Here is a 13,893-nt window from a genome sequence, read left to right on the forward strand (position 1 = left end):
CTGTAATTTACTGAGGAGAGTCTTTACTCACAGATTTCATCCTGTGGAAGAGAACATGCTCCACTGGCTGTTTCTGTCAAATCCACCCTCACTTGCAGTGCAACAATACAAAGGAGCCAGCGGCATAGAGAGGAAGGCAGTGTGGTCTGGTCATCTCTAGTCGCCCATCATGTCTATTCGATGCTGAGTACTGTAGGTGTGTGAATCATTTATTGCGTCAGACATGTTCTTGATTTCACTGGAATTAGTGTTTAAACCACAGAAAGGATTCAGCGATCTCATTACTGAATCGTCCTCAGGGAGAGATGTTAATTCAACACCAGGTCAGCAGTTACATTAAGCGCTCCTAATAGCACCACAAACAGAGGGTTTACATTTGCTAAGTCCTGGCATTGCGCAGCAGCCATGTGTGTTTATTGCAGGGAATGAGGGAGTTATTGAAAACATCCAGGGGTCTCTCAGTACTCAGCCCAGAAATGAACTTTCTGCTAGGAACATCTCCTATGACATCATTCACTCCCCAAACTTAATCCAGGCCTGGCAAAAAAAAGAACAAAAGCGTTCAAAAATCGAATTTCTGGTGTCAGTGAAGATTTAGAAACAAAGAGAACTGTTGGCGAGACAGTTAAGTTACGTGTAACAACTAATGGCACACAGTTTTTTAGAAACAGCATGTCAGTGACAGGCAGAAGAATAGTTAGTGTTAGAGACATTCTATGGGGTTTGTGTAGTCTACGCAGAGGAGCCCAGACATGCAGGTCCCACAGTCCCTCCAGCACTATGGCAGACAAGACAAGGGCCTCTTACAGCAGCCAAGGCTTCTCCCCTTCCTCAACACAATTTCACTAAGTCTCTGGCTGTCTGTCACCTAGAGTACTCTCAGGCAGGTACTGTGTGTGTGTGTGTGTGTGTGTGTGTGTGTGCGTGTGTGTGTGTGTGTGTGTGTGTGTGTGTGTGTGTGTGTGTGTGTGTGTGTGTGTGTGTGTGTGTGTGTGTGTGTGTGTGTGTGTGTGTGTGGCTATGTATGTTGTCTCCTGTCCAACTGCTGTAGCTGCTGGTGCTGAGGTGTTAATTATCCTGAAGCAGCTCTCACCACCCAGTCTTACTCCCCTCCCGACATCAAAGGCTGATTCACCAAGCAAACAAATGCTGTGGAGTTGTTCTGAGAGATGTTTTCAGAGTGGACGAGATACTCATCATTTGGTCGTTTGTACTGGGTGTAGGGTTGTCATGATACCAGTATCGCGAGTGTTGTGGCAAGGAAACAAAACATTAACCAGATTTTATTTATTGAGGGAAAAAATCCTTATGTTGGGGGGGACACCTTTGGTTGACAACATGAGTCACATTGTCACGACTTCCGCCGAAGTCGGTCCCTCTCCTTGTTCGGGCGGCGTTCGGCGGTTGACGTTGCCGGCTGAATAACCTGCTGGTCACTCGCGGACGTTCAGACGTGGCTCTGTCGGTTCCATCTCCCAGCACCACCGCTCCGGTGCCTATGGAGCTGGGGGTTGCTTCTCACAGGGAGACCGGTGGGGGGTCCTTCACGTGCACCATCTGTGGCCGCAGAGGTCACACTGCCGGTCGGTGTCGGGTTGGTTCCTCTGGGGGTCGAGGCAGCGGGCAGAGCACTCTGGCGTCATCCCAGGTGAGCTTGCACCATTCTCACCCAGAGCCCTCTGTTGCCCACCTGTTTTTGCAAGCCAACTTTCCTGAGTTTTCCCCGCATTCCCAGCATAAGGCGCTCGTCGATTCAGGCGCGGCTGGGGATTTTATCGACAGAGCATTCGCCCATAGTTTAGGGATCCCCATTGTTCCAGTGGTTAGGCCCTTTCCAGTTCACGCGTTGGACAGTCAACCATTAGGGTCCGGCTTTATCAGGGAGGCCACCACTCCTTTGGTCATGGTGACGCCAGGGGCGAAAATCTGATATCAACTTTGGGGGGGACAATTACATGACATTTTCTCAAGACCAATTCCTGAGGGGGACACCAAAAGTAGTGCTGTAACACATAGCCTACATTGTAATATGGTAAATGCATATTGAGGAACCAAAGATATAAGGTGTTTGCCGTACTCCTAACTACCGGTACCCAAAACTACACAACAGCAATACCATTGCCTTTAACAAATATTAGTTTAGTCACCAGTTTAAGTTGAGAGTGGGGGTATCCATGGCATTTTCCAATTATGTTCCTATTTTACAAGTCAAAAAAATTGAGAACCTTTCATAATGTTGCCAAACAAAGACTCAACAAACTTACCTGAGACTCCCTGTCTCTGCCAGTCTGTCCCTGCATATCTGTCCCCAACTCTGCTGTCTGTGTGCCATCTGTTGCCTGCTCTGCCTAATGACATCATTGTGAAACATTTCCATTAGAATTTCATTTCTTTCTTATGAACATTTTATCAACTAGTCTTTGAGATATTAGGCTACTAGGGTTCTTACTTTGCGTTTTGGTGTACTGAAAAATACTCTGATGTCCGTCTTTTATTTTTCTGCCATTTTTCTACCTGGCTGGCTGGCTACACACACACACAGTGTGTAGGTTATTTACAGTAGGAGATGGGCTTCTATCATCTTATCTTTTATCATTCTATTTGGGCTTCGATCTAAAATGTAGCTAGCAAATGTGAAACAGATTAAAATGACAAGAGTTGACAGCTGTATGAGTTCACCATTTACACAACATATGCTGCAACCTTTTGTAATTTTAATAGTTTGTTTCATATTGGCTGGCTTCCAACAATAGCTGAATTTGCAAAGCAAGTGAGCACCAATTCCGTTTCAGTGGTGTTTGCTATAATCTTTGCTACCCGGTTTAAATAAAATAAATAAATAAAAGTTCCCTTGCGACAATTTAGCTTTTGCAACGAGACCATTAAATATATTTAAGACAATGGTAGAAGAGAGTGTAGTTCTGTTCAGTTTGGACTTCAGTTTATCGCTAACCTTATCACAGAGACTTTGAAGCACTAATTTACATCATCTGCATGCTGATCTCGGAATAAATTGACGATAGCAAAGATTCCATCTTTGACGAGGCCACATAAATGGAATAGGTACTAGCTAGCTTAATAGTTAATATTTGCACACTAGCTCTGCATATTCAGCTAGTGTGTGTGCGCGATTGACTGGATTAACTTTACATCAGTTACGTTCATTGAGTGCCTTTCAGACAGTAGACACGACCCCTCTGTTACCTTGCCAGTGGATCAAACCATTGTGAGGAAAAGGGTGGGGGGGTCGCAATCTTTTGAAACTTAAAAACGCGCTATTAACCTGTTAGGGCTAGGGGGCAGCATTTGCATGTCTGGATAAAAAAAATGTACCCGATTTAATCTGGTTACTAATCCTACCCAGTAACTAGAATATGCATATACTTATTATATATGGATAGAAAACACTCTAAAGTTTCTAAAACTGTTTGAATGGTGTCTGTGAGTATAACAGAACTCATTTGGCAGGCAAAACCCTGAGACATTTTCTGACAGGAAGTGGATACCTGATGTGTTGTATTACCTTTAAACCTATCCCATTGAAAAACACAGGGGCTGAGGAATATTTTGGCACTTCCTATTGCTTCCACTAGATGTCACCAGCCTTTACAAAGTGTTTTGAGTCTTCTGGAGGGAGATCTGACCGAACAAGAGCCATGGAACGATGATGGCCCATTAGACACCTGGCGCGCGAGTTCATGTTGGGTACCCTCGTTCCAATACGTTATAAAAGAGTATGCATTCGTCCACCTTGAATATTATTCATGTTCTGGTTAAAAAAGGCCCTAATGATTTATGCTATACAACGTTTGACATGTTTGAACGAACGTAAATATATTTTTTCCCCTCGTTCATGACGAGAAGTCCGGCTGGCTTAGATCATGTGCTAACAAGACGGAGATTTTTGGACATAAATGATGAGCTTTTTTGAACAAAACTACATTCGTTATGGACCTGTGATACCTGGAAGTGACATCTGATGAAGAGAATCAAAGGTAATGGATTATTTACATAGTATTTTCGATTTTAGATCTCCCCAACATGACGTCTAGTCTGTATCGCAACGCGTATTTTTCTGGGCGCAGTGCTCAGATTATTGCAAAGTGTGATTTCCCAGTAAGGTTATTTTTAAATCTGGCAAGTTGATTGCGTTCAAGAGATGTAAATCTATAATTCTTTAAATGACAATATAATATTTTACCAATGTTTTCTAATTTTAATTATTTAATTTGTGACGCTGACTTGACTGCCGGTTATTGGAGGGAAACGATTTCCTCAACATCAATGCCATAGTAAAACGCTGTTTTTGGATATAAATATGAACTTGATAGAACTAAAAATGCATGCATTGTCTAACATAATGTCCTAGGAGTGTCATCTGATGGAGATTGTAAAAGGTTAGTGCATCATTTTAGCTGGTTTTATGGTTTTGGTGACCCTGTCTTTGACTTGACAAAACATTACACACAACTCTTGTAAATGTACTGTCCTAACATACTCTAAATTTATGCTTTCGCCGTAAAACCTTTTTGAAATCGTAAAACGTGGTTAGATTAAGGAGATGTTTATCTTTCAAAGGGTGTAAAATAGTTGTATGTTTTAAAAATTTGAATTTTGACATTTATTTGGATTCAAATTTGCCGCTCTTGAAATGCACCTGCTGTTGATGGAGTGCACCACGGGTGGCACGCTAGCGTCCCACCTAGCCCATAGAGGTTAAGTGTCTATAATCAGCACAATAGCTTTCATTGCGTATTATTAATATTATTTAAATTACATAGTTATGTTTCAGTGATATATTGGGGGGGACAAATCATATTTTTCCCAGGATGGGGGGGTCGTGGCCCCCCCCGTGTCCCCCGGGATTTCCGCCCCTGGGTGACGCAGGGGGGGCACAGGGAGAGAATCAGTCTCTTCCTCATTGACTCTCCTGCTTTTCCCGTGGTGCTAGGCCTTCCCTGGTTAGCCTGTCATGACCCCACTGTTTCATGGCAACGGAGGGCTCTCACGGGGTGGTCGCGAGAGTGCTCGGGGAGGTGTTTGGGGGTTTCCATTGGTGCTACTACGGTGGAGAGTCCAGACCAGGTCTCCACCGTGCGCATTCCCCCCAAATATTCTGATTTGGCTCTCGCCTTCTCTAAGAAGAAGGCGACTCAATTACCACCCCATCGTCGGGGGGATTGTGCGATAAACCTTCAGCTAGACGCCGCACTTCCCAGGAGTCACGTGTATCCCCTGTCACAGGCAGAGATGGCGGCTACGGAGACATATGTCTCCGAATCTCTGCGTCAGGGGTACATTCGGTCCTCCACTTCACCCTCCTCCACGAGTTTCTTTTTTGTGAAGAAGAAGGAGGGAGGTCTGCGTCCGTGTATTGACTATCGGGCCCTTAACCAGATCACTGTGAAGTACAGTTACCCGCTACCTCTCATAGCCACAGCAATTGAGTCAATGCACGGGGCGCGCTTCTTCACTAAACTAGATCTCAGGAGCGCTTACAACCTGGTGCGTATCCGGGAGGGAGACGAGTGGAAGACAGCGTTAAGTACCACCTCAGGGCATTATGAGTACCTCGTCAGGCCGTACGGGTTGATGAATGCTCCATCAGTCTTCCAAGCCTTTGTGGACAAGATTTTCAGGGACCTGCACGGGCAGGTTGTAGGGGTGTATATCGATGACATTCTGATATACTCCGTTTCACGCGCCGAGCATGTGTCCTTTGTTAGCAAGGTGCTTGGTCGACTGTAGGAGCATGACCTGTATGTCAAGGCTGAGAAATGCCTGTTCTTCCAGCAGTCCGTCTCCTTCCTAGCATACCGCATTTCCACCTCAGGGGTGGAGATGGAGAGTGACCGCATTTCAGCCGTGCGTAATTGTCTGACTCCCACCACGGTAAAGGAGGTGCAGAGTTTTTTAGGGTTTGGCAATTAACTACCGGAGGTTTATCCAGGGTTTTGGTCAGGTAGTGGCTCCCATTACCTCTGAAAGGGGGCCCGGTGCATTTGCAGTGGTCGGCTGAGGCGGACATGGCTTTTGGTCACCTAAGGGCTCTGTTTACCTCGGCTCCCGTGCTGGCGCATCCGGATCCCTCTTTGGCATTCACGGTGGAGGTGGACGCGTCCGAGGCTGGGATAGGAGCCGTGCTTGCTCAGCCTCATGTATGCCACCGAAGCTCCGCCCCAGTGCCTTCTTCTCGAAGAAGCTCAGCCCGGCGGAACGAAACTATGATGTGGGTGACCGGGAGCTGTTGGCTGTGGAGACATTAGCTTGAGGGGGCTCAACACCCTTTTCTGATCTGGACTGACTACCGCAACCTGGAGTACATCCGGGCAGCGAGGAGACTGAATCCTCGTCAGGCAAGGTGGGCCATGTTTTTTACCCGTTTTGTTTTCACCCTTTCTTTCAGACCAGGTTCCCAGAATGTTAAGGCAGATGCACTGTCCCGGCTGTATGACACAGAGGAGCGGCCCATGGATCCTACCCCCATACTCCCGGCCTCCTACCTGGTGGCGCTTGTAGTATGGGAGCTGGACGCAGACATTGAGCGGGCGTTACGTGCAGAGCCCACTCCCCTCCAGTGTCCCGCCGGGCATCTGTACATTCCGTCTGCTGTCCGTGACCGGTTGATCTATTGGGCCCACACATCACCCTCCTCTGGTCATCCAGGCATTGGTCGGACAGTGCGCTGTCCGACCAATGGCAAAGGACGTGAGGGTTTATGTTTCCTCCAGCTCGGTGTGCGCCCAGTGTAAGACTCCTAGGCACCTGCCCAGAGGTAAGCTACACCCCTTGCCCGTTCCTTAACGGCCTTGGTCGCATCTGTTGGTCGATTTCCTCACCGATCTTCCTCCCTCACAGGGTAACACCACAATCCTGGTCGTTGTGGACCGGTTTTCCAAGTCCTGCTGTCTCCTCCCTCTGCCCGGTCTCCCTATGGCCCTACAGACTGCGGAGGCCTTGTTTACACACGTCTTCTGGCACTACGGGTTGGCTGAGGATATAGTGAATGATAGGGATCCCCAGTTCACTTCGAGGGCCTGGAGTGCGTTCATGGAATGTCTGGGGGTCTTGATCAGCCTTACCTCGGGTTTTCACCCCGAGAGTAATGGGCAGGTGGAGAGAGTGAACCAGGATGTGGGTAGGTTTCTGCGGTCTTATTGTCAGGACCGGCCGGGGGAGTGGGCGGCGTTAGTGCCCTGGGCGGAGATGGCTCAGAACTCGCTCCGCCACTCCTCCACTAACCTCTCACCCTTCCAGTGCGTACTGGGGTACCAGCCGGTTCTGGCGCCTTGGCATCAGAGTCAGACCGAGGCTCCTGCGGTGGACGACTGGTTCAGGCGCGCGGAGGAGACCTGGGACGCTGCCCATGTTCACCTCCAGCAGGCCGTGCTGCGCCAGAAGGCCAGCGCAGACCGTCACCACAGTGAGGCCCCGGTGTTCGCACCGGGGGACTAGGTCTGGCTCTCGACCCGAAACCTGCTCCTCTGCCTGCCCTGCCGGAAGCTCGGGCCGCAGTTTGTGTGGCCATTTAAAGTCCTGAGGAGACTGAACAAGGTTAGTTACCGGTTACAGCTTCCCCCCCGATTACCGTATTAAACCCTCGTTCCATGTGTCTTTCCTCAGGCCGGTGGTGGCTGGCCCGCTCCAGGAGTCTGAGGTGCGGGAGGTTCCTCCGCCCCCTTTGGACATCGAGGGGGCCCCGGCGTATTCCGTTCGCTCCATTCTGGATTCGAGGCGTTGGGCGAGGGGCCTTTAGTACCTCGTGGACTGGGAGGGGTACAGTCCGGAGGAGAGATGCTGGGTCAAGGTGGAGGACGTTTTGGACCCTTCTATGCTGCGGGAGTTCCACTGTCTTCGTCCGGATCACCCTCCGGGTCGTCCCAGAGGCCGGTGTCAGCGCGCAGCTGGAGCCGTGCGTCAAGGGGGGGGGGGGTACTGTCACGACTTCCGCTGAGTCGGTCCCTCTCCTTGTTCGGGGGGGCGTTCGGCGGTCGACGTCACCGGTCTTCTAGCCATCGCCGCTCCACCTTTCTTTTTCCATTTGTTTTGTCTTGTTTTCCCGCACTCCTGGTTCACATTCCCTCATCAGACTAAATGTATATTACCCTCTGTTTCCCCCATGTCTGTGTGTGGAATTGTTCTTTGTGTAGGGTGTTACGCTACAGGCTGGCTTGCGCTAGGTTTGTTTCAAACTGTCACGGTTATCTTCGTCTTCTGATGATATTGCGAAATCGTCGTCGGAAAAGGTAGACCAATACGCAGCAGGTATGTGATTGTTCATTTTGAACATTTATTCACTTCAAAACGAATACAAAACAACAAACAAGAAAACGAACGATTCACTGAGGCCAGGGGCGAAAATCTGATATCAACTTTGGAGGGGACAATTACATGACATTTTCTCAAGAGCAATTCCTGAGGGGGACACCAAAAGTAGTGCTGTAACACATAGCCTACGTTTAATATGGTAAATGTATATTGAGGAACCAAAGAAATAAGGTGTTTGCCGTACTCCTAACTACCGGTACCCAAAACTACACAACTAATCACAACAGCAATACCATTGCCTTTAACAAATCTTAGTTCAGTCACCAGTTTAAGTTGAGAGTGGGGGTATCCATGGCATTTTCCAATTATGTTCCTATTTTACAAGTCAAAAAATTTGAGAACCTTTCATAATGTTGCCAAACAAAGACTCAACAAACTTACCTGAGACTCCCTGTCTCTGCCAGTCTGTCCCTGCATATCTGTCCCCAACTCTGCTGTCTGTGTGCCATCTGTTGCCTGCTCTGCCTAATGACATCATTGTGAAACATTTCCATTAGAATTTCATTTCTTTCTTATGAACATTTTATCAACTAGTCTTTGAGATGTTAGGCTACTAGGATTCTTACTTTGCGTTTTGGTGTACTGAAAAATACTCTGATGTCCGTCTTTTTTCTGCCATTTTTCTGCCATTTGTCTACCTGGTTGGCTACACACACACAGTATGTAGGTTATTTACAGTAGGAGATGGGCTTCTATTATCTTATCTTCTATCATTCTATATGGGCTTCGATCTAAAAGGTAGCTAGCAAATGTGAAACGGATTGCAGTGACAAGAGTTGACAGCTGTATGAGTTCACCATTTACACAACATATTCTGCAACCTTTTGTAATTTTAATCGTTTGTTTCATATTGGCTGGCTTCTAACAATAGCTGAATTTGCAAAGCTAGCGAGCACCAATTCAGTGGTGTTTGCTATAATCTTTGCTACCCGGGTTAAATAAAGGTGAAATAAAATATGTAAATAAAAGTTCCCTTGCAACAATTTTGCTTTTGCAACGAGACCATTAAATATATTTAAAACAATGGTAGAAGAGAGTGTAGTTCTGTTCAGTTTATCGCTAACCTTATCACAGGGACTTTGAAGCACTAACTTACATGCATGCTGATCTTGGAATAAATTGACGATAGCAAAGATTCCATCTTTGACGACGCCACATAAATGGAATAGGTACTAGCTAGCTTAATAGTTAATATTTGCGCGCTAGCTCTGCATATTCAGCTAGTGTGTTTGCGCGATTGACTGGATTAACCTCACGTCAGTTACGTGCATTGAGTGCCTTTCAGACAGTAGATACGACCTCTACGTTACCTCGCAAGCTAAGGAACTGGCAGTGGATCAAACCATTGTGAGGCAAAGGGTGGGGGGGGGTCGCAATCTTTTGAAACTTAAAAACGAGCTATTAAGTGTCTATAATCAGCACAATTGCTTTCATTGCGTATTATTAATATTATTTAAATTACATAGTTATGTTTCAGTGATATATTGGGGGGGGACAAATCATATTTTCCCAGGATGGGGGGGTCGTGTCCCCCCCGTCCCCCCCGGGATTTCCGCCCCTGTGCAAGGCACAAGGCTAACACAAAACAATCACCCACAAATAACAAACACAAACACACCCTAATATATGGGACTCTCAATCAAAGGCAGATAGACAACACCTGCCTTCAACTGAGAGTCCCAACCCCAATTAACCCAACATAGAACCAGACATACTAGACTAAACATAGAATACATGGAAACCAAACAGTGCCCAAAAACCCCGGAATACTAAATCAAATGCCCCTTCAACAAACACACCACCCCGAACCACATAAAACGAATACCCTCTGCCACGTCCTGACCAAACTACAATACTAATTAACCTTTATACTGGCCAGGACGTGACACAAACCTAGGTTTGTTTTTTGTTTTTTTAATCCGGTTCATGTTACCGTGGTTGTGCTTTGTGCTGCCTCGCCGGTGCCTTTGGGCCATATTAAAGTTCTCCTGTTATCACCCATCTCTGCTCTCCTACGCCTGACTTCCCGGCAACCAGTCACTCACCCCAGTACACACATTTATTGCTTATTTATAGTGCACACCATATTTTACATAAAGCAGGTTTTTAATGAAAGGTGTAATGAATACTCAAGGAGAAAAAGGTGTAGATTCACGTGCAGACTGCAGGAAGTGTTTATTTCGCAGAAGGCAGGAATCGTGGTCAAAGGCAGGCAATGGTCATACACAGGTAAGCAAACAGGCAGGTGAATCAAAACTAGGACTGAAGGCTATAACTGGTTCTCACAAATGAGCTAGGAAAAGGCTTAGTAGAGTCAAAACAAACAATACCTCAAAAAGGCACAAACAGAATGAACTGAACTAAATAAGGAGCTGATGAGACCAGGTGAGTAACTAACACAGGTGAAATCAATGAACAAAATTGAGAGACAGGGCCACATTCAAGAACATAAAGAAAAATGGCTACATTCAAGAACACAACGAAACAGAGCACAAGGTTGACTAAGAAAATAAATACCGAACCTTACAAAGGACCATAGAGTTCAGTCTGCTTCATGTTTTATTTTTTGCCATGGAAAAATGTGTATCAAAGTATTGCGATATTGATATTGTGAAAAAGCTTACTGGAAGGTGGTGGACACTCATCCTGAGATTAGCTGAAGTGTACAAACACTTGTTCTGCCAGTCCCTTTTCAGACAGCTTTTGTCAATTATCCTCTTGAAGGACCTGCATCATACATCATGACTCCAGGTTAGGGTTAGAAACAGTATGAGTCAATTCTCTTGGCTCCAATTGGTCGGAAGCAAACAGGTGGTTTCAAATTGCGATATCTCGACTACTCATCTTTCCTGTGAACGATATGAGAGTGAGTTTCCATGACTTCTGGGTGGTGTGCATGTGGGAGTTATGAGTTATGTCATAGAGTGACGTCTGGAGAGCACACCATGGCACATTGGAACCCTGGGCTTTGCTTGGCTTCCTGTGGGCTGGCACAGGGAAAATAAGCAAGCATCAGCAGGGAAGGGAAACAGCAACTACATGGGAGAATGTTTCCTTTATTATGGAATGACGTGATGAGGAGTGCGCCACTGTCCTGAATGATTGTCAGACACACGCCCTTTTTCCGAAAATCCTCATGGTTAAACTCAGCCACTTGTGCGGTCTGCCACTCACACATTACCTGTACAAATCCCCATTGTAATGTATTTACGAAGGTTATGAACATCATGGATACTCGCCCACCGGTGTTGTAGTACATGAATAGGATGGGGGACTGTTAATACATTCCTCTCATAGATCTAATGCATTCTCCAACCAGCATCCAAAGACAGCAGACAGAGCAACCAAAGTCTCAACACACCTCATTTACAGTGTGAATGTTGTCCGATGGTGTTTCATTCTGGTGTGGTACAACATAGCCTACAGTACACAGCAGTGGTGTCTACTATCTCCCATGTCTAATCTCTAGTCTACTCGATCATTGGGGGTGTCACAGTATGCAGGAGAGGTTTACATTGGCAGAATTACAGAGTTTTGACCATATTTCATATTTGTATGGCCCTAGTAGGATGTTGAGACAGGTGTCACAGCCCCACTGCCAAATAGGAAGACAGGAAGTAGAAAGAGGAACCTCTGCTCTCTTATCCAGTAGGAGCCTGCTACCTTCCCACAGTATCCTCATGAAGTATCAATGGATTGGCCAATGCCAAGCCTACAGCACAATAGACCACTTGGGGAGAGAGGCCACTGAATGTTCCAATGGTAGCTGACTTCCTTTTGCACAAGAGCGGGACTAAGTAAAAGATAATACAGAACTTGATTTATTTAAAAAAATACAAAAATTCTGTCACTTCAAGATGTGTACCATATAAATGCTAAAGAAAACAGAGGGTAGACAAAATACATCAAACATGTAGGGATATAGGTTATTGGGTTGAGCACAAAGTGGAAGGAAAAGCGTCATGTAAGCAGATGGTGGTGAGAAGTGAACATGCATGACGGAGTACCTGCATGGTCTCAGTGACCTCACTGACCTGACCGCCTGCTCCATGGGCTGTCCACTACATGAACATGATCATGATAAGTGATTCAATGTTGTCCTTGTGGTCATTAGGCAGTAAACACTATCTGTTATTCAATAACACGGAGGTTTATCTTTATGTAGTGGTATGCAACCATACAGGGTGATAGTGTTTACTGCCTAATGAGCACAAGGACCACATTGAATCATTTATCATGATCATGTTCATATAGTGGACAGTGATGACAGAGACACTGGGTGTCTGTCATCACTGGGGCTGACAGGCCCATGTTGTCTCTACCTTTTTGCCCTTTGTGCTGTTGTCTGTGCCCAATAATGTTTGTACCATGTGTGTGCTGCCACCATGTTGTGCTGCCGCCATGTTGTGTCGCTGCCGTGTTGTCGTCATGTTGTGTTGCTACCATGCTATGTTGTCATGTGTTGCTGCCATGCTGTGTTGTTGTCTTAGGTCTCTCTTTATGTGGTGTTGTGGTGTCTCTCTTGTCGTGATGTGTGTTTTGTCCGACATTTTTAATCCCAGCCCCCGTCCCTGCAGGAGGCCTTTTGCCTTGTAAATAAGAATTTGCTCTTAACTGACTTGCGTAGTTATATAAAGGTTAAATAAATAAATAAAACCTTGTTGTAGAGAATAACCCCAGCATTCCTCTGGGGGAGGTGCAGATGTGTCCTTACATTAACCACCACAGTAGCTGGAAGTGAGACTGCGTGGCATTGGAAATGTGGTGGGGCATGCAGCATTGAGAGAGAGAGAGAGAGAGAGAGAGAGAGACAGCTGCTAATATGTTTTTAAATGTACCCATACCTCTCAGTTCCCTTCTACTGTCTCCGTTTGTCTGATGGACACACCACAATGTCAGTGTAGCAATACGATACAATACAATGCGATTTTATTGTCCAATGTAACATCTTGATTGGTGGTTTTCTTCATTGGGGACAATAAAAAATGAAAAAGGCCTGGTGATATCACAATCAGATGGTGGATTTACAGTATATTGGTATTTGCAACTGTATGGAGATTTAATCTTATTCAAATGAACTTGTTGTAAATACTGTAGACACTGCCTTCCAATAACAATGCAATAATTACATAATAGAGCATTTGACTTCTCGCAAGGGTACTACCAGCCAGCACAAAGCACAGTCACTACAGTACTTGCTCTTACCTCCCTGAAATTTCCCTTGGAATGTCATCAAAGCATGACGCAACCAGTACATGAATCATGACTGACCCACCTTCTAATTGTGCTTATTTCCTTTTATCGAAACTGTTCCTTTTCTGCAGAATGAATCACCACTCAAACTTTGGAAGATGGATTATTTGTTTACATTTCTGCCCCTTGACTTTAGCAGCCAAGAATGGCCACAGAATTTGCAGTTGAGGACCTGCCCTTAAGAACAGAGGTTTATTGCGGAACATTTAGTTTGTGGGCATTGATATGTTCTCCATCCTAGCACTGTAGAGTTGTGATTTTATTAAAGGACAGACTATTTACTTTAGACATATTTCAACATTGATGTAGGGC

Source organism: Salmo salar, chromosome ssa22 (genome assembly GCF_905237065.1).
Source record: "Salmo salar chromosome ssa22, Ssal_v3.1, whole genome shotgun sequence".
NCBI classification, from domain to species: Eukaryota; Metazoa; Chordata; class Actinopteri; order Salmoniformes; family Salmonidae; genus Salmo; species Salmo salar.